The 16,158-nt window shown below is 36.1% G+C and overlaps 1 pseudogene; it reads right to left on the bottom strand.

Annotated features, from left to right (window-relative positions):
- Nucleotides 1–940: 940 nt before the first annotated feature.
- On the bottom strand, nucleotides 941–11,911 carry LOC138328466 (beta-1,3-galactosyltransferase brn-like; annotated as a pseudogene).
- Between the last annotated feature and the right edge of the window lie 4,247 nt (nucleotides 11,912–16,158).

The raw sequence follows: 16,158 nt of genomic DNA on the forward strand, positions 1-16,158 counted from the left end.
CTTGAAAAGTGTAAAATGGTACACAAACGATTAAAATATCACCAAAACGTGTCATGCCGCTTTCGGCCATCGTACCTTACCAATGTCTCGGCTTTCTGTAAAGCCATACCTTTCATTCGACACATAAAGCTAAACATTTCGACGTTGGTCTTGGTAATTATATAGTATAGGGTTGGCAACTAGGTCACGTGATCTACGACACCCCACTTCACTTAAAGCGATTAAAAAGCACATTTATTCCACCTACACAGTAAGCGAACTACACTGTATAAATACCGGACGTTGCGACCGCCGAAGCGAGAGATTAAAAAACAGATTAGCGGGTACTGCTATTCAATGTATGTTTTACTCATTTTAGGGACTTTATAACGAATCATTTATTGCCAACCTTTATACACAACTGGAGGAAACATCCAAACTAGCTATCCTGTAGATGTAGTCCCATATTTCAATGCATATTGTCAATTTTTTACGTTGCGAATGTAACATGCGATGTCTCTCGGGGTTGTTATTCTCAAAATGGGTGCTACATGTAGATATATCAAATAGGTTAACAATCTCAATATTTTTGAAAAATATGTGTAAGTTGTGTTGAAAGATACCCTGGCCTAGTGAATGTAAATTAATCAAAGTTCACATCCGTGTTATGTGCTTTGTTTTTGTAGTTTACACATCTATTTCAATAAATTGATTAATTTGAAAATCGCCTTTTCAGTTATTTTTCAATAATAAAAGTTGAGACAATGCAAGAAAAAAACTGTTTTTGAGTATTTATGAAACCTTGAGCCTGTCTTCAAAAACAATATATTAATAGATCTCGGCTATTTTTTGTCTGTCGTCTCCGATTTGATACAAGCTCTCTGATTGGTCCACTCGATCCTAGATGTCTCAATCAGAGAGTTTGTATCAAATCGGAGACGACAGACAAAAAAATGGCCGAGATCGGTGATCATCTGTTCTGCATGACAATAAATGGAGCGTGGGGACCGCTAAGGGATACTAATGTGTAATTTTTATAAGTAAGTGAGTTTATATTGAGGATCTGCACTTCAGGGATGCATTCGTTAAATGGATGGCGATTTTATTCGGTTTGTGTGCTCATTAGGGAATCGTGACCTGAGGATGTAGCGTGTACTTTTCCGACTAACGATTTTTACACGAAATAAAATTCGACCGTAATCCCATCAAATCATATACCATAGTAACCAGTAAGGAATTGCCTTCAATGTAAGCTAAAAAAATATTCAGATCGGATGATTTTTATGGTGTTCAGAGCATTTTTAAATAAATTACCCCATTTTCTGGATATGGGATACAGGGCTAAGTAAACAACCTTTCAGTATTTTTAGTATTTTTTTTTTTTTTTTTTTTTTGCGCGTCGTAAACCTGTTGTGCAACCAACCGTGGGTCTCCGACTAAGGGACCTGACACGAATTTTTAACCAAAAGTACATATATATATGTGTATTTATTATAGATACTATATTTAAACAATTCCTGCCGGTAACGTCAGGTTCTAATTGTTTTTTTGAGCTCTTTACAAAAACACATACGTGGGTTTGAAATAATATGGAAGCGTGCAAGACGATATCAGTCGAAACAGATCTACCTGGTCTAGAGCCAGACGCAAAGGGTTGGACGAAGGTGGCTCGGGGATACCATTTAATCTAAACAGGTCTTAAACAAAATATCGTCCTATTCTACTTGTTTATGGTGCTTGTGATGTTAAGGATACGTAAATGTGAATTCCATGCTGCCCTCATTTCCTTTGGATCCCCGTACCCGTGAGAAGCCAGCACAGTTTTAAATTTTGTGTCGTTGTAAGAAACAGGACGGTTTATATGAATCTCGGGAAGATGTATCGGTTTAACACCAAGTTTGTGGACAACGATTGCCAGAAAGACATCGTCAAACTTAAACTTTTTCGTGAAGTGGATACCAACTTGAAGTCTTTTGACAAATTCCATTGACATTATTGTAGCCCCAGCACTGAGGAATGGCGGATATTTATTGTAAGGATAATCAGCAACAGACATATACCACTTCTGCTGAAGCCCTCTTTGTGGAACATCATTCCACATCCGGCCGGCGAAGAGAGAACGAATGATGTCCTTGGGTAAGCCGTGAAGATAGCTCAATAGGTAATCGGTAGCCAGGAACATATCATCGTCCACTAACATGACGAATTCAGAGGCAGAACAATGGCTGGACGCACCAGTTTATACCACCGATTGTCTTAAATGTATTGTTGTAATAACTATCAACGAACGACATCTCTATAATATCACGATGTTGTTGTTTCTCCTGTTTAATTCGATCTTTTATAGTTTCGTTTAAAGTTCTCGCTAGCAAAAACGCATGACGAATGACGTCTGCTTTGAAATAAGCGGTATTAACCCAAGTTTCTCGAATACTTTGTCTCCGAGCGAAATTTCCTGGTGCTGATTTGATCATAAACAAGAGAAAAATTTTATGTGTTGAGGAACCACAAATATCTTCCATTGGTTCCAAAAAGGAAAACGGATAAACATTGATAGGTTTAACATCTGTTTGTCCCGTTTTCGATGACGTCATTCACTAATTTCGGAAGGTCCACGTCCAATGGATAACGAAACTGGCTGAAGGGGAGTATTTTCATAGGGGGAGTCTCTCTTATCTTCACTGTTGGTTGCGAAATTTCTTTCTGTACCTTACTAAGGTCCATTTTTATCTGTGGGGTATTCTCTCTTACCTCCACTCTCGGTTTGTCATGCAAAGTTACTTTCTGTACCTTACTAAGGTCCATTTTCATCTGTGGAGTATTCTCTTTTACCTCCACTCTTGGTTTATCGCGCAAAGTTACTTTCTGTACCTTTCTTTGGTCCTTAATGAAAATAAAAACAAGTAAAGCTATTAAGATGAAGAAGCACTTCAAGGTACACGGAACTGATCGAAGGCAAATAAATCTACGCATCATGATAACATTGGATTTCCAGAAATGCGAAAAGCTACCAACAGGTATTTCTTTTTTAGATAAGAAAAGAAATTATGACACCACCATGTATATAAATGTTACACGGATGTTATTTCAGCTCACTTCACGAAGTAACATAGCACCATTCCAAGAAATACCGAAAACCAATTAAGTCTTTAATTAAAATTAACTGTTATTGTTTTCGTCGATTTTGTTTTCATTGACAAGTGCTTTGTCCGTTGACTTCTTCATCCATTCATCATATCACAGAAGCCGGATTGTTTTCATGTCTGTTTTCTTTTTTAGTGATGAAATCCTTTCGAGATGATTGGCTTAGTTGATTTCTCTTGATCAGCTGAATCAAATTTTCAAAAAACTGCAATGTCCAGTGCGTACTACATAATCGCCCGATCATCACAAGCAGTCAATCTAGAACAAAGTGAAAGTATCATTTTAAATGTTTTTTTTCATAATTGGTTTTATTTTTGTGTATTTTATGTATTTTAAATAAAATTAATAAATAGTATTTTTTTGGTTGTGTCATGCAGATATGCGTCTCTACTTGCGAGGTCAAAAATGATCGGTATGAATGCGTAATTGGCAGTGCTTACCACTAATCCGATCTGATCTATATCTCGACAGCGGCGAGTGTCGCCGTGAACTATATTTGTATGACGGATGTCACAGTGACCTATATTTGTATAGCGGATGTCGTTGTGACATAGATTTGTATGCACACAACCTACGTCACCGGAAGCGATATTGGACTCACAAAAACCACGAAAAAACGCTCAATTCAAGATAAACATTTGCTGAAATCATGACATAAAAGCAATATATCTACGAAACACACATCGTGCGTCAAAGACAGTATGATGTTAAAGACTTAATTTATCATTTTCATATAAAAATAAACAGTATCTTATCTGGTCTTCAAGCTGGAACGGTCACCACACAAATAAATGCATATTTCGGTACAAATGTGTTTTAAGATGCTCCATCGCCGACAGAGAATAAACGATTCTCATCATTTGAAAAAAATAATGTTTACTCATGTAAATGTATGTCTAATTAACACAAAAAATATGTAAAATAGAATATTTTGCAAATTGGTGCTTGCGCAATAAGTACTTAATTTAATATAGGATATAGTGCTATGGACTTTTTTGGAAAGTAATAATTATTTTAACATTTTTTATTTTGAAGTGAAATAAGAAGCTCAAATTTTTCAATGACGGTAATGGTGTGAAGTAAGTAACTTTTGAAACTGACGAAAAAAAGCACTTGATTCGTCTGCTCCTGTTTTTTTTAATATACTATAGAAAAAAATACCATTGGTCAGCAGTATAGCATTTTAATGATTCAAATAACGCACAAACTGAGGTACATTTTATGAACATTTTTCAAAGGAGTATAATGTATTATAGCTGTATAGTGGGGAGAAGAGAAATAGGTTCCCATGTACCCCTCTGGCAGTTTTTCGAAACATGGATTTTGAGGACCGGTATGATGTCTATATTCATTTTATGCTTGTTGCCATTGACAACTTATGTCCCATAGGGGTCATATGGTGGCTATCTTGGATTTCGGTTCCCTAGGCCTGAACCTATTTCTCCTCCCCCACTATTAAGTCATATATTCAATTCATAAAAGGTTACCGTACGCATTGGACGATTTTTCTAAAATATAGTAAGAAGAAAATATTTTGACTGATGATTCTTGTTCGAGTATTCATGTTCAATCTAAAAAAATATATCTCATAAGTCTTGCACAACACAAATCTAGATAGTATAAATCAGGGAGTTTGTTTTCAGTTCTTCTTTGTGGTACATATAGAGCTTTGAAGCAGACAAAAATAAACGCTGTATGTTTCACAAGGGAGGTAACCTTATATGATATAGTCCTACAGGTAGAGGTGATTTGGCCATTGTCCGGCGGATCACAAAATACATCATTTTGATGTGTATTCATACAGTTTGGTCCGAGCTTATGTTCGAAGAAGTGGGCGAGGTCTTCCGATTGTACGGGGCGCCAAATGGGACACTTGTGATTTTGTACACAAAATCCAATTTTGTGTAGAAAAAAATGAATTTTGTTCAACAAAAAGGAGTTCAGATTAACAAAATTTATAACATATTACAAAAAATGACTTTTATTATAGAAACAATATTTCAGCGAACGAAAGTAATAACGAAATTCAATTTTGTAGGCTCAATTTTGTAGACAAAAATAATTTTGTGAATACAAAATTGAATTCTGTCGTAACAAAATTACTTTCGTCTTAGAAAAAAAATGTTTTTTTTAATAATCACCTCATTTCGTTAAACAAAATTATCTTCTTGTGGACAAAACTTATTTTTGTTATGACAAATTTCATTTTTGTGGACAGAATTCATTTTCGTCTCGACAGAATTCAATTTCGTTAATAAAGTATGCAAATAAGTTTTACCTTTACTTGTAAGCTGCTAACTGATTGGTTGAAACGCTTACAGTTCGCTCGTTCTTTGGCGAAGGGTAACCAGACATGGAAGTTTGTGACAGTGAACGAATATTTGTTAAATATGTCCGTATAATCATTACGCTTATTGCAGTTCATGTGCATTTCCCTTGAAAGACTATTTTTAATAGAGTATCCATTTCCACCGTGGAGAAGATTAACGGAATAGGGGTGCGCAGGAGGTGCTTACCTCTGACTTAGGGGGCGCTTAGACGGCATTGTGGGGGAGCTCGAAGCGAGAAAATGGCCGACGTAGTTGTTTAAGTTTTTTTCAATGTGATCATAGACACAGATATTGAGAGGAAAATTAAAAACCAACAATTTTACAATTTTTGCATGTTGGGTGATATCAATTCTACCGATGAGATGTGTTGATTGAAGCCAAGGATGCACGATTTGTTCAAGCTAAGCCTCATAAGTCGGGGCGACGGGTGATTTGTTTACATTTTCGCTGTCAAAATACGGAGCATGCGGTGCTTTTATGTACATGTGTGTAGTTTACACTGTGTTTAAGATACATAATTGATGTTAGATGTTCTAATATTAATTTGTAAGGAAATTTAAGGTGTAATTCAGTGGTGGTATGATGAAATAGTGAATATATTGGGGACGGAGATATGGATGAGGAGGCCGAAAGCCGGCGACGGCGGCCTGGGTGAGCACGGCCATGAATTTCATAATGAGGATACGAATGTTAGGCCTATTTTGCCGCTATATAGTGATTTGTTAGCCTTATAAATAATAAACTAATGTCATGTTATCTGATTAAGAAATTACAATTACTCGATATTCCAACTACATATGGAATCCGGTGAGCGATACGTGTATGCTTTATGTTCATATTTTACTTTCATTCAGGTAATTAATTACAATACTATGTAAATATGTAGCAACTTTAGACAAGTACCTGTACATACCTTAGCCAGGGTGTTAATTAGCTCAGGAGGTATTGTCTTGATTGAACACTACTGTACATGTAATATTCCGACCGCGCTCCTGCCAAAAATACCATGAAAAAAATAAAAAATAAAGTAGATTTTCACAAGATAATAAGTAGGTTTAATTAAAGATTGAATCTTGCTTTGGTCGATTTCATGGGGTGATTAATTGAGTTGCTTTTGAAACAAATGAAGCATTTCATTTGTTTCAAGAGCAACTCAATTTATTTAGAAACAACGTTATTATCATTAACGAACAGTTCCCGCCGGAGATAAACGAACGCCGTCGTGTTCTATATTCGGTTTTCAAAGAGGCTAAACGTAACAATCGACAAGTGCCACTAAAAGCTGACAAACTGTTCATTACCGGCCGACAATACCATCCTCCACCTCCTCAGCATCATCCGGATTATTCCGACCGCGCTCCTCCCAGAGAACCCCCACCAGCCTCAGTATCCAACTTTGGCGCCTACAGGATGCGCGCCCAGACTCGCGCGATCAATTCAGACACACCAGTGTATTCGGGGAAACCCCTGCGCGTTCCAGGGATCAAGCGCCTTAGGATAGTGCTGGTCGCCATCCAAACCAGCCTAACTCATGTCTTAGAAACGGGTAAAGTTCCGGAATCCTGGGACAGTTGGCGTTATCAAACCAATTTATAAAAACAAAGGCGATAATAGAGACCCGGACAACTATAGGGCAATAACTTTAGTGACATGTTTTGGAAAAATATTCACTGCAATTATCAATGAAAGGCTGAATCACTACGCAGAAGACGTTAACCTTATTTCTAATGCGCAAGCTGGGATTAGGAAAAAATATTCAACCACGGAAAACATTTTTATCCTACACTCGTTAATCTCTATATATCTTTCACAAAAGAAAAAATTATATTGTTCCTTTATAGGTTTTAAGTATGCATTCGATATTATATGGCGCGTAGGTCTATGGAAAAAGTTAATTGCTCAAAATATAAGTGGAAAAGTTTTCCGAGTCATTTACAATTTATATTTGAACACTAATTCTTGTGTTAAAAAAGGAAGCGAAATGTCAGATTTTTTCATATGTAATGTCGGAGTAAAATAAGGTGAAAATTTATCTCCGATTTTATTTTCCTTGTATTTAAATGATTTAGAAAGTTTTTTAAGTGAAAATAATGTAAATCCATTGAAAGAAATTGAAACTGCATGCATTACACATTGGATTGTATCTGAAACTTTTTATTATCTTGTATGCCGACAATACTGTTCTGATGTCGGAATCAAGAGATTGTCTCCAAAAAAACTTAAGAAATAATACACCACATTCTATGGTACATGGCGAATTGCGACTTTCCGGCACAAGCTCATCACAGGGGGGGGGGGGGGGGGGGGGGGGGGGGGGGGGGGGGGGGGGGGGGGGGGGGGGGGAGGGGGGAACTATCTAGTGTGTTATATACTCTTGTTAATAAACTTCATTTATAAGGTCAAATTGAGTACAAATGGCTGGCTTTTGCTTAATCCATTTTTGATAATACTGGTTTCAGTAATATGTGGAATTTCCAAAACACATGCACTATTAGCAAAGATAAGTTGAAAATATGTATCAAACAAAAATTAATTGACCAATTTATTCAACATTGGAATAACGATATTGATAGGTATACCACCCTAAATGATAATATCAATAATAAAAAAAAAATAAAATAAAATAATTGAATAAATAAAAATGAATACAAAATTTTATTTCAAAGCTGATGATTGGATATTTTTTGTCTACAATATTAATGTAGAACTATATGTTTGAAAGAAATCAAGTATGTCTCCGGTTTAGAAATCGCAAAAACAGGAACGTAGATGACTTATAAATCATGTATATGGAAATTAGACTCATCTTTAATCATTTTTTAAATGAGGTGATTCATTCTGCAGATTAAAGTAGAACTAACGAATATATATATATAAATACGTATATATACGTACGTAGCCCGCGGGCCCACCCATGCGCCGTTCCCAGCTAAAATAGGGTCTCACCCCGATCCCGTCCCTCGCTAACGGAGGGTAATTTTTGCCAAATTTCAACCATTTTACAAGTCATTGAGAAAATTTACTTCTAGAAACCACCTTTCAATGTTAATGAAAATCTTACTACGTAAAACCACCGCATGCTCCGTATTTTGACAGCGAAAAATGTAACAAATCACCCCATTGCCCCTACTCGCATGATTTATGTGGCTTAGTTTGAACGAATGCATCCTTGGTTCCAATCAACACATCTCATCAGTAGAATGGAAATCACTCTACATGCAAAAATTGTTTTTTTTTATTTTTCTCTCAATGTCGCCGTGTGGTAATGACCCCGGAACTAGGTACGTACCCCCTGAAGCGAGAGTGAGAAAATCAGGATTTGAATAGAGCTAAGATCATAGCTATTATTTGCATTTTGAAATATATTTTATTGTAAATTCAATAGACAAAAAAAAAACAGGCAAAAGTTATTACAACTTTGAAAAGCCTTCTCGTAACATACAATGACGAAACAAGAGACAATATATATTTGACAATGATAATAACATAAAATATAATTCATTTTTTATTTTTATAAAACCAAAATCTTTTGCTGGACTTTATATATTGATGCACGTGTCTGAAAATACTTTGGATTATATGAGCAGAATATAGCAAGCTACCGCGTAGTGAAATTTTCAAATTTTTATCAATATTCAAGTTTCCTAAGTTATCTAATAAAATAATTCTGCCATTCAAATATTTATTACATTGGAAAAAAAGAAAGGCACTCTTACACTTATGACTACAGATACAATTTAGATTGTTGATGAGGTTTGCACGAAACAAGTTTAACTGACTGCACCGATGTCTTAACTTTGCATGTACAACATTTGTATTCGTGTTACCAAAAATTGTAGTAGGCTGGATCTTTTTCATCATAATTACATGACACACTTTTAAAAAAAATGCTAATGAAGGTAATGATCTAGTCGCTTATCCAATTCATTCTAAATACATGCAGAGAAGAATGTATAAAAGAAGATTTAGTTAGAGAAAGTCTGTGAAGAGGAATTCCATAATTGCTGTTAGTTCTTAAATCATAGTTATAAGCATCAGCGACGTTTGGACAAAGAAGTGAGTGGAGATAGTTTGGTGATAAATTATTATCGATTTTGTAGACTAAACTGTTAGTTTTATCATGTGCGTCTCTAAGAAAGTGTCTCGAGGCCCGGTTCGGGTGGCCGAGTGATTATGATGTCCCGACATATTTCCGCAAGCCCTCCATCTCTGGGATGCGGGTTAGAATTCCATGTGAGGCAGTTGAAAGTCACTGACTACGGGATGGTGGTTTTTCTCCGGGTACTCCGACTTTCCGCAACCAACAAACCATGCATGTACATTAATGACCCTGGCTGTAAATTGGACGTTTAACTAATAAAATCAAAACCAAGCATTTCCTAATATAAAGCTGAAACAGTTACATATGAAAGTAAACCAGTAACAATTTTTGTGACTTAAATTTAATACATCTGTAATCTATTGTTGTTTCTTTTTCATGTGCGATATACTACACATAGATAAATAATTTCCTTCTTATTCACATTCAGTATCGCTAATCGCTATCACACTCACCCTCAAACATCTTACTCATACCATCATCATCATCATCATCATCATCATCATCATCACAATCATCATCTATATCGTCATCATTCCATGATTTTTATCATCGTCATCATCATCATCAGCATCTTTATTTCTAAACTTGACAATAGATTAGGTACATATATATATATATTTATCATAGGAAAACGTATTACATTCTCGACAATTTCGTGGATATTGAATATATTTGGGTTTACAAATGATAACCTAATAAGTGAGTGGGAACGAAATTAGTGCGTTTTGTACGTGTCTTTATGTTGCAGTTCACTGGTTACGAGAAACAAACAAATCCCAAATTTATGCGTGATTGTAAACTGTTAGTAACACTTATAACGTATAACGTAATAATGATGCATATGAGCCATTACCTTAAGTCTTAAATAGTTATCCTTTCTGTTTTTACCAACCCATCACTGAAAAGATATATATAGTAACTATAAGCCGTACAACTCCCTTCATATAAAGTGACTGCATTTGCTATGAGCCGTACACCTTCTTCGCTATGTGCCGTACACCATTACGATTTGGACGATCCTTTTGACATAAATGAAACGGGATGGGAATAATTTTTCTTGTGAATCTAGCCTTATATATCAAAATAGAGTAATGTAGTACTAAAATATGTAATTATGGTCGATGGAAAGTTCTTTTCCAGCATCTGTTCTAACGATAGGCGATTTACGTCGGTACCTCCCTTGGCGAGGTGACATGTTTACATCTGTCAAGTTTTTTGCGACACTTCTAGAACACCATTTATATATGGTATATATCATATTGTATGGCTGATATATACGGAAACACGTGCACCAAACGTCAGTATCCAAAACCGTCTTAAAATGCAGATAAATGCAACAATCTTAGCTCCGTTCAAATCCTGATTTTTTCACTGTCGCTTCAGGGGGTACCTAGTTCCGGGGTCATTACCACACGGTGTATATCTAATGAGAGGCCACGTTACAAAATCGTGATCAGACAGTTCATTTGCATATATTCATATTTAGATTCGGTGACAAAATTGACTTTTGTGACAATAAATTGAATTTTGTGTTCAATTTTCATTTTTGCTTAACAAAACTCAATTTCGTCCACAAATATGAATTTTGTCAGGACAGAAATGAATTATGTGTTCAATTTTCACTTTTGTCTGACAAAACACAATTTCGTCTGCAAAAATTTTTTTGTCAAGACAGAAATGAATTTTGTGTAGACAAAAATGAATTTTGTGTAGACAAAAATGAATTTTGTGTAGACAAATATGAATTTTGTGTGCTGGAAGATAATTTTGTAAGACGAAAATGATTTCGTTATGACAGAATTCAACTTTTCAGATTTTGATTACAAAAAATAAAGTCCCAATCGACGCCCCTTAGATTGGTGTCCATGTACACCCGGGACACATATGTGATTGACACATACGTGTACTGAGTGTACTTTGGCTACATATATATTTGAATATACAACTAAATTGTATTTGATAAATATTAATTTGAGATAGCAACGAGATGTAACATAGTAGATAAATAGTAATAAATCATAATGATCTATAATAATTATTTCATTACTGTACTTACTTTACATGTGGTGCCCACGACCATTCGCAGACTAAAAAGATCATCTGACAACGTGGCTTGGTACATCCTCCGTCCCGGGTGTTCGTCGCACTATCGCTTACTAATCCCTGTGAACATGGGCCGTGTATGCAATAAGTCAGCAAGGCTTGAGTGAACACCCAGATTTTGACTGCTGATACACGGAAGACTCTAACCGTGTACCCAGTATTACACATATACAGGTGTCCGTATAAATGGCTAGTCAAGTCACATCTTTTTAAAATCATTCAAACATCACAAAACACGGCGTCGGGAGTTCTTTCAGACTCGTCCCCGAAGTGAAGTGAAGAGTTTTACGTGCCGTCACGCTATCGTTTCGGGGCACACGTGACTCGTCCCCATTGCTGGGACACTCTAGTAGTTTTTTTCAGACTCGTCCCCATTGTATTGCTCAGGCACTTAAGTAAAATCAGGAGTGAGAACTAATTGAACCTAATTCTAGCAGAAGATGCTATCCCTTTGAGAAAAAAACCCAAACACGTTGGTTTGAGTAAAGTTCAGACCATCTTTTATTGCGCATTACATAATCATAAAATATAACAGTACAACAATTACAGTTATTTTTTATAGAATAAACTTAAACTATGATCCTCCAACTATACTAATTACTAAAGCTACCTTAATTATATAAAATAATTAATCTAAGTTAAAATAAATAAATAAATAAATAAAAAGAAAATGGGAAGTTCTAGGGTGGGTGGGAAAATAGAAAGAAAGGCATTTGCCTGCTGCCGCATCGCTTGCACATTTCAAAGTGCTGATGTTTTCACATCAGACAGAGCATAGTTCTATTATTTTCATGATTTCCCATTGGTCAGTTATTCTAATTAAGTGCTGACTTACTAATGTAAGGCTTTTAATCCCATTAGTCACTCAGAGTATTTATCACTCTGAAATTGACCTTATACAATCGGAAACACATGTTACCAATGGGGGGATAACTATGGTAGCTAGACCCGCTTACTTCCTTCCTGTACACAAATAAATAACGCGAGGTGTTATCTGTCGTAGATAGCGCCATGAAGCTGTCTCTGAAACAGGGCTCGTAAAGATTGATGGTCACATTCCATGACGAAGTGCTTTCCCCTTAGATATGGAGAACAGTCTAAAACACTTGTCACCACTCCAAGAAGTTCGAGCTTGGTAGGTCCATAGGATGCCTGTCCTTTATTTAGTCCTTTTGATCCAAAACGAAGAACATGAGGTATCCTGTCCTAGTGAATTTGATACAAAGTGTATCCGATGCCTTTAGAACTGGTGTCCACCGCGAGACGAAATGAAATCTAAATCAAAGCGCGGAAATGACTATCACTACTCCAACACCTTTTTTGAGTAATAGATGCATAGTTTGAGTCACTGCACTGTAGTTTGGTATGTATTTCCGGAACCAGTTGAACATTCCGAGCACGCGTTGAAGCTGTCTTTTGGGACAGGATGCTCAGATCACGATGTTCTGTAGGTAGGTCTATACGGTTTTGAGGTGGTTTAATACCCGCTTTAGAAACCTTATGGTCTAAGAAAGTACAAGAGTTTTTAGTATTTTGTCCATAAGAAGTTCAAATGAATTAGGTGATGTAAATAAACCCATAGACAACCTCAAAAACTTAAAGGTGCCATAACAAGTATTGAATGCTGTGTATTTTGTTGATAGGTTATCAATGGCCATTTGAAAGAACGCAGAACTTAAATCAAGCGAGGAGATGAAATTTGGCGTACGGTAGGCAAATGATTCTGTCAAGTCTTTCAAGTCAGGAATAGTATATCTAAAATCAGATGTCTGACTATCCAAATACCGAAAATCGCAACAGAATCTGTAAGATGATAAACTTTGCTGCCTTGTGATCTCCTCACCTGCTTTAAGTCTTGGCTTATTACGTTTGGTGACTAGTACAATAGGACTAGATATAGGGATTTCCTCAGTTTCAGACACTGGTTTGATAATACCCTGTCGTAAAAGCTCATCAAGCTGATGCCGAAGCACAGTTTCCTTATCACTAGGTAAACGATAAGGTTTCTGATGCTTGAGACAAAATTTGGTTTTAAATGGATTCTATGCTTCACCATCTCAGTGTAACCTAGATCAGGATTCTCAGGAGTGACAAAAACATTTTTGTATTGGTACAAACATTTTTGTAGTTCAAGTGACTGTTCATTTGTCAAATTTGATCGACTATCAAAATCAAAATTTTGATGCAAAAGTTTGAAAATAATCAGACATGTCATGCTCATTGTGACTATTATTATCACTGACATTAGATAACTGTACATTAGAACAAGACAAAGGAACAATTTCTGTAAGATTGTCAAATAACTGGCAAGATGACAATATAATACCTTTCTGGATATAAACAACACTATTTCCAGGATTAAGTATTTTGATAGGAGTCAACCGATCAACATCACATGTAACAAGAGCTTTGGCTACTAAAACACCTTTGTTCATAACATCAAAATGTCCAATGTTGACACCTTGTGTACCAATGGGCACAACATCTGGAAATTTACCCATAACTATACACTCCGAGTTAGGTTCAACGTTTACAGAAGATACGCATCTGACTTTGACACTTTTCTTTACATCAGGAAAAATCTGTTGTTTTGAAAAATCTAGAATAATACCATGATCTTTCACATATTGTGTACCTAGAATCAATGGGTGTGAAGTTTCCTGTATGATATACACAAAAATATCAAAATATTCCAATAGTACTAGATTTGTAACCTAGTTTCAATGTAGCTGTACCAATAATATCTACAGTACTATTGTTAGCAAGTATTACACTACTATCTGTAGGCTGAAAATCTGAAAGACTTGCCAAAAATTTGTCAAAAAATTATTTTGAGACAACATTTAACAGAAAAAGTTTGATACATAAAATGGTGATTTGTACATTTGTTTATATGGTCATCAATACAATTGTTATTTTATCATCATTACAATCATGTTCATTGGAATCAATCATTGTACAATCATCTTAGTTAGCATTTATATAACTGTCTGATATTTGGCCTGAAAGGTGGCCTAGCTTTCAGGCCTTGCCCGTTTAACGTCGGACAAGAGGGAGCTGTGTGTCCTGGGAGCGAACACAATTGGCAGTGTGGGTTAGACATTTCCTCGGGGCAACGTAAACAGTTTTTGGCTTTGTGACCCCACTGCTTACACATCTGACACTTGGAATTATGGAGTTTATGTCGCTGAATCTATCTGCGATAATGTCAGATATGATTGAAACTCTGTCAGAAATTTATCAACGTCTTCAGACATCATCCCAGAAAAAAATTCAATGTTTTTTCAGGTAAATAGCTGGGGCTTGTATAATAATCGCTTGCCTATCCATAATACCTTGGGGTTGAGATTGGGATTGGGCTGGTTGATTGTTCTGTAATGGTATCATGGAGGGTTGGGGTGGCCACATGTTTCCCGCCATATTTGCTGTGATTTCTGGCGTGGAGGGTTGTAAATTTAGTGAAGGGTCCATCATAAAATCACGTACGTTACTGGTAGCTAATTGAAAAGTCTCATCCAAAATTCATAGATATACAAAGTTCACCTTGATGTTGGGATCAATTTGAAATTCTCCACCATGTTGTAGTTCTTGTTTGGGGGAAAAATGATCAACGTCTCCGTTATGTTCCTCCATTTTTATTACGTTCTAATTATACATCAATACATCACTTCCGGTAAGAATTTCCGGATTTTGGTATAAACTAAAAGTGAAAATGGACAATTCCGGAATTAGCTTATCTCCCCTTAGACCATAAGTACGATCTTACCAGATATCTCGTAGACCAGATAATACATATATATAACAGCCCTTAGGTCATAATTGACACCACAAAGTCTTAACGGAAGAACCAGCAAACTGTTAAAGCTGTGGTGATTTTACATATATAAAATTGCCTAGTATCATTGCCTTAATAACATATCAATAACTTAATATTCATAATTATTGACCTCGTCAATATTTATTTTGTACAATACAGCAAATGGCAACGGGAGTCATCCACATCCACATATAAGTATTATCCGTCCACAATCAACCCCCACCCCCCATCCATTCATCTTTCCATAATAACATCCCATAGTCGTCCTACTAAACTCTCTACTCCCTCACAAAACTAACGCCACAATATGCAATACGTACCGTCACGTTATCGTTTCTGGGTACGCGAAAAGATAGGAATTGGAGTAGGAATAGCAAAGTATTTAAAGAAAAAGCACAGAGCGGGAGGAGTCGTCTGCTATACCTATATCTATTAATTTGGAAGACGACTACGAATAGGTCCTATCTTGGCATCATCTAGCAGTAACTAGTCCAACCCATTAGGGGGGAAAGGAATTCGAAGGAACTTGGCCTATCAATTTGATATATAGATTATAATTTTGAAGCCCTTCTAATTATCCATGTAAAATATCTAAAGTATATCTTGTACCTTTACCTATCACACCTACTTTTCATCGAAAGACCGCAGAGGGGTTTTTATCGTGCGAGGCTGGGCGTCCCACC

Source organism: Argopecten irradians, chromosome 7 (assembly GCF_041381155.1).
Source record: "Argopecten irradians isolate NY chromosome 7, Ai_NY, whole genome shotgun sequence".
NCBI classification, from domain to species: domain Eukaryota; kingdom Metazoa; phylum Mollusca; class Bivalvia; order Pectinida; family Pectinidae; genus Argopecten; species Argopecten irradians.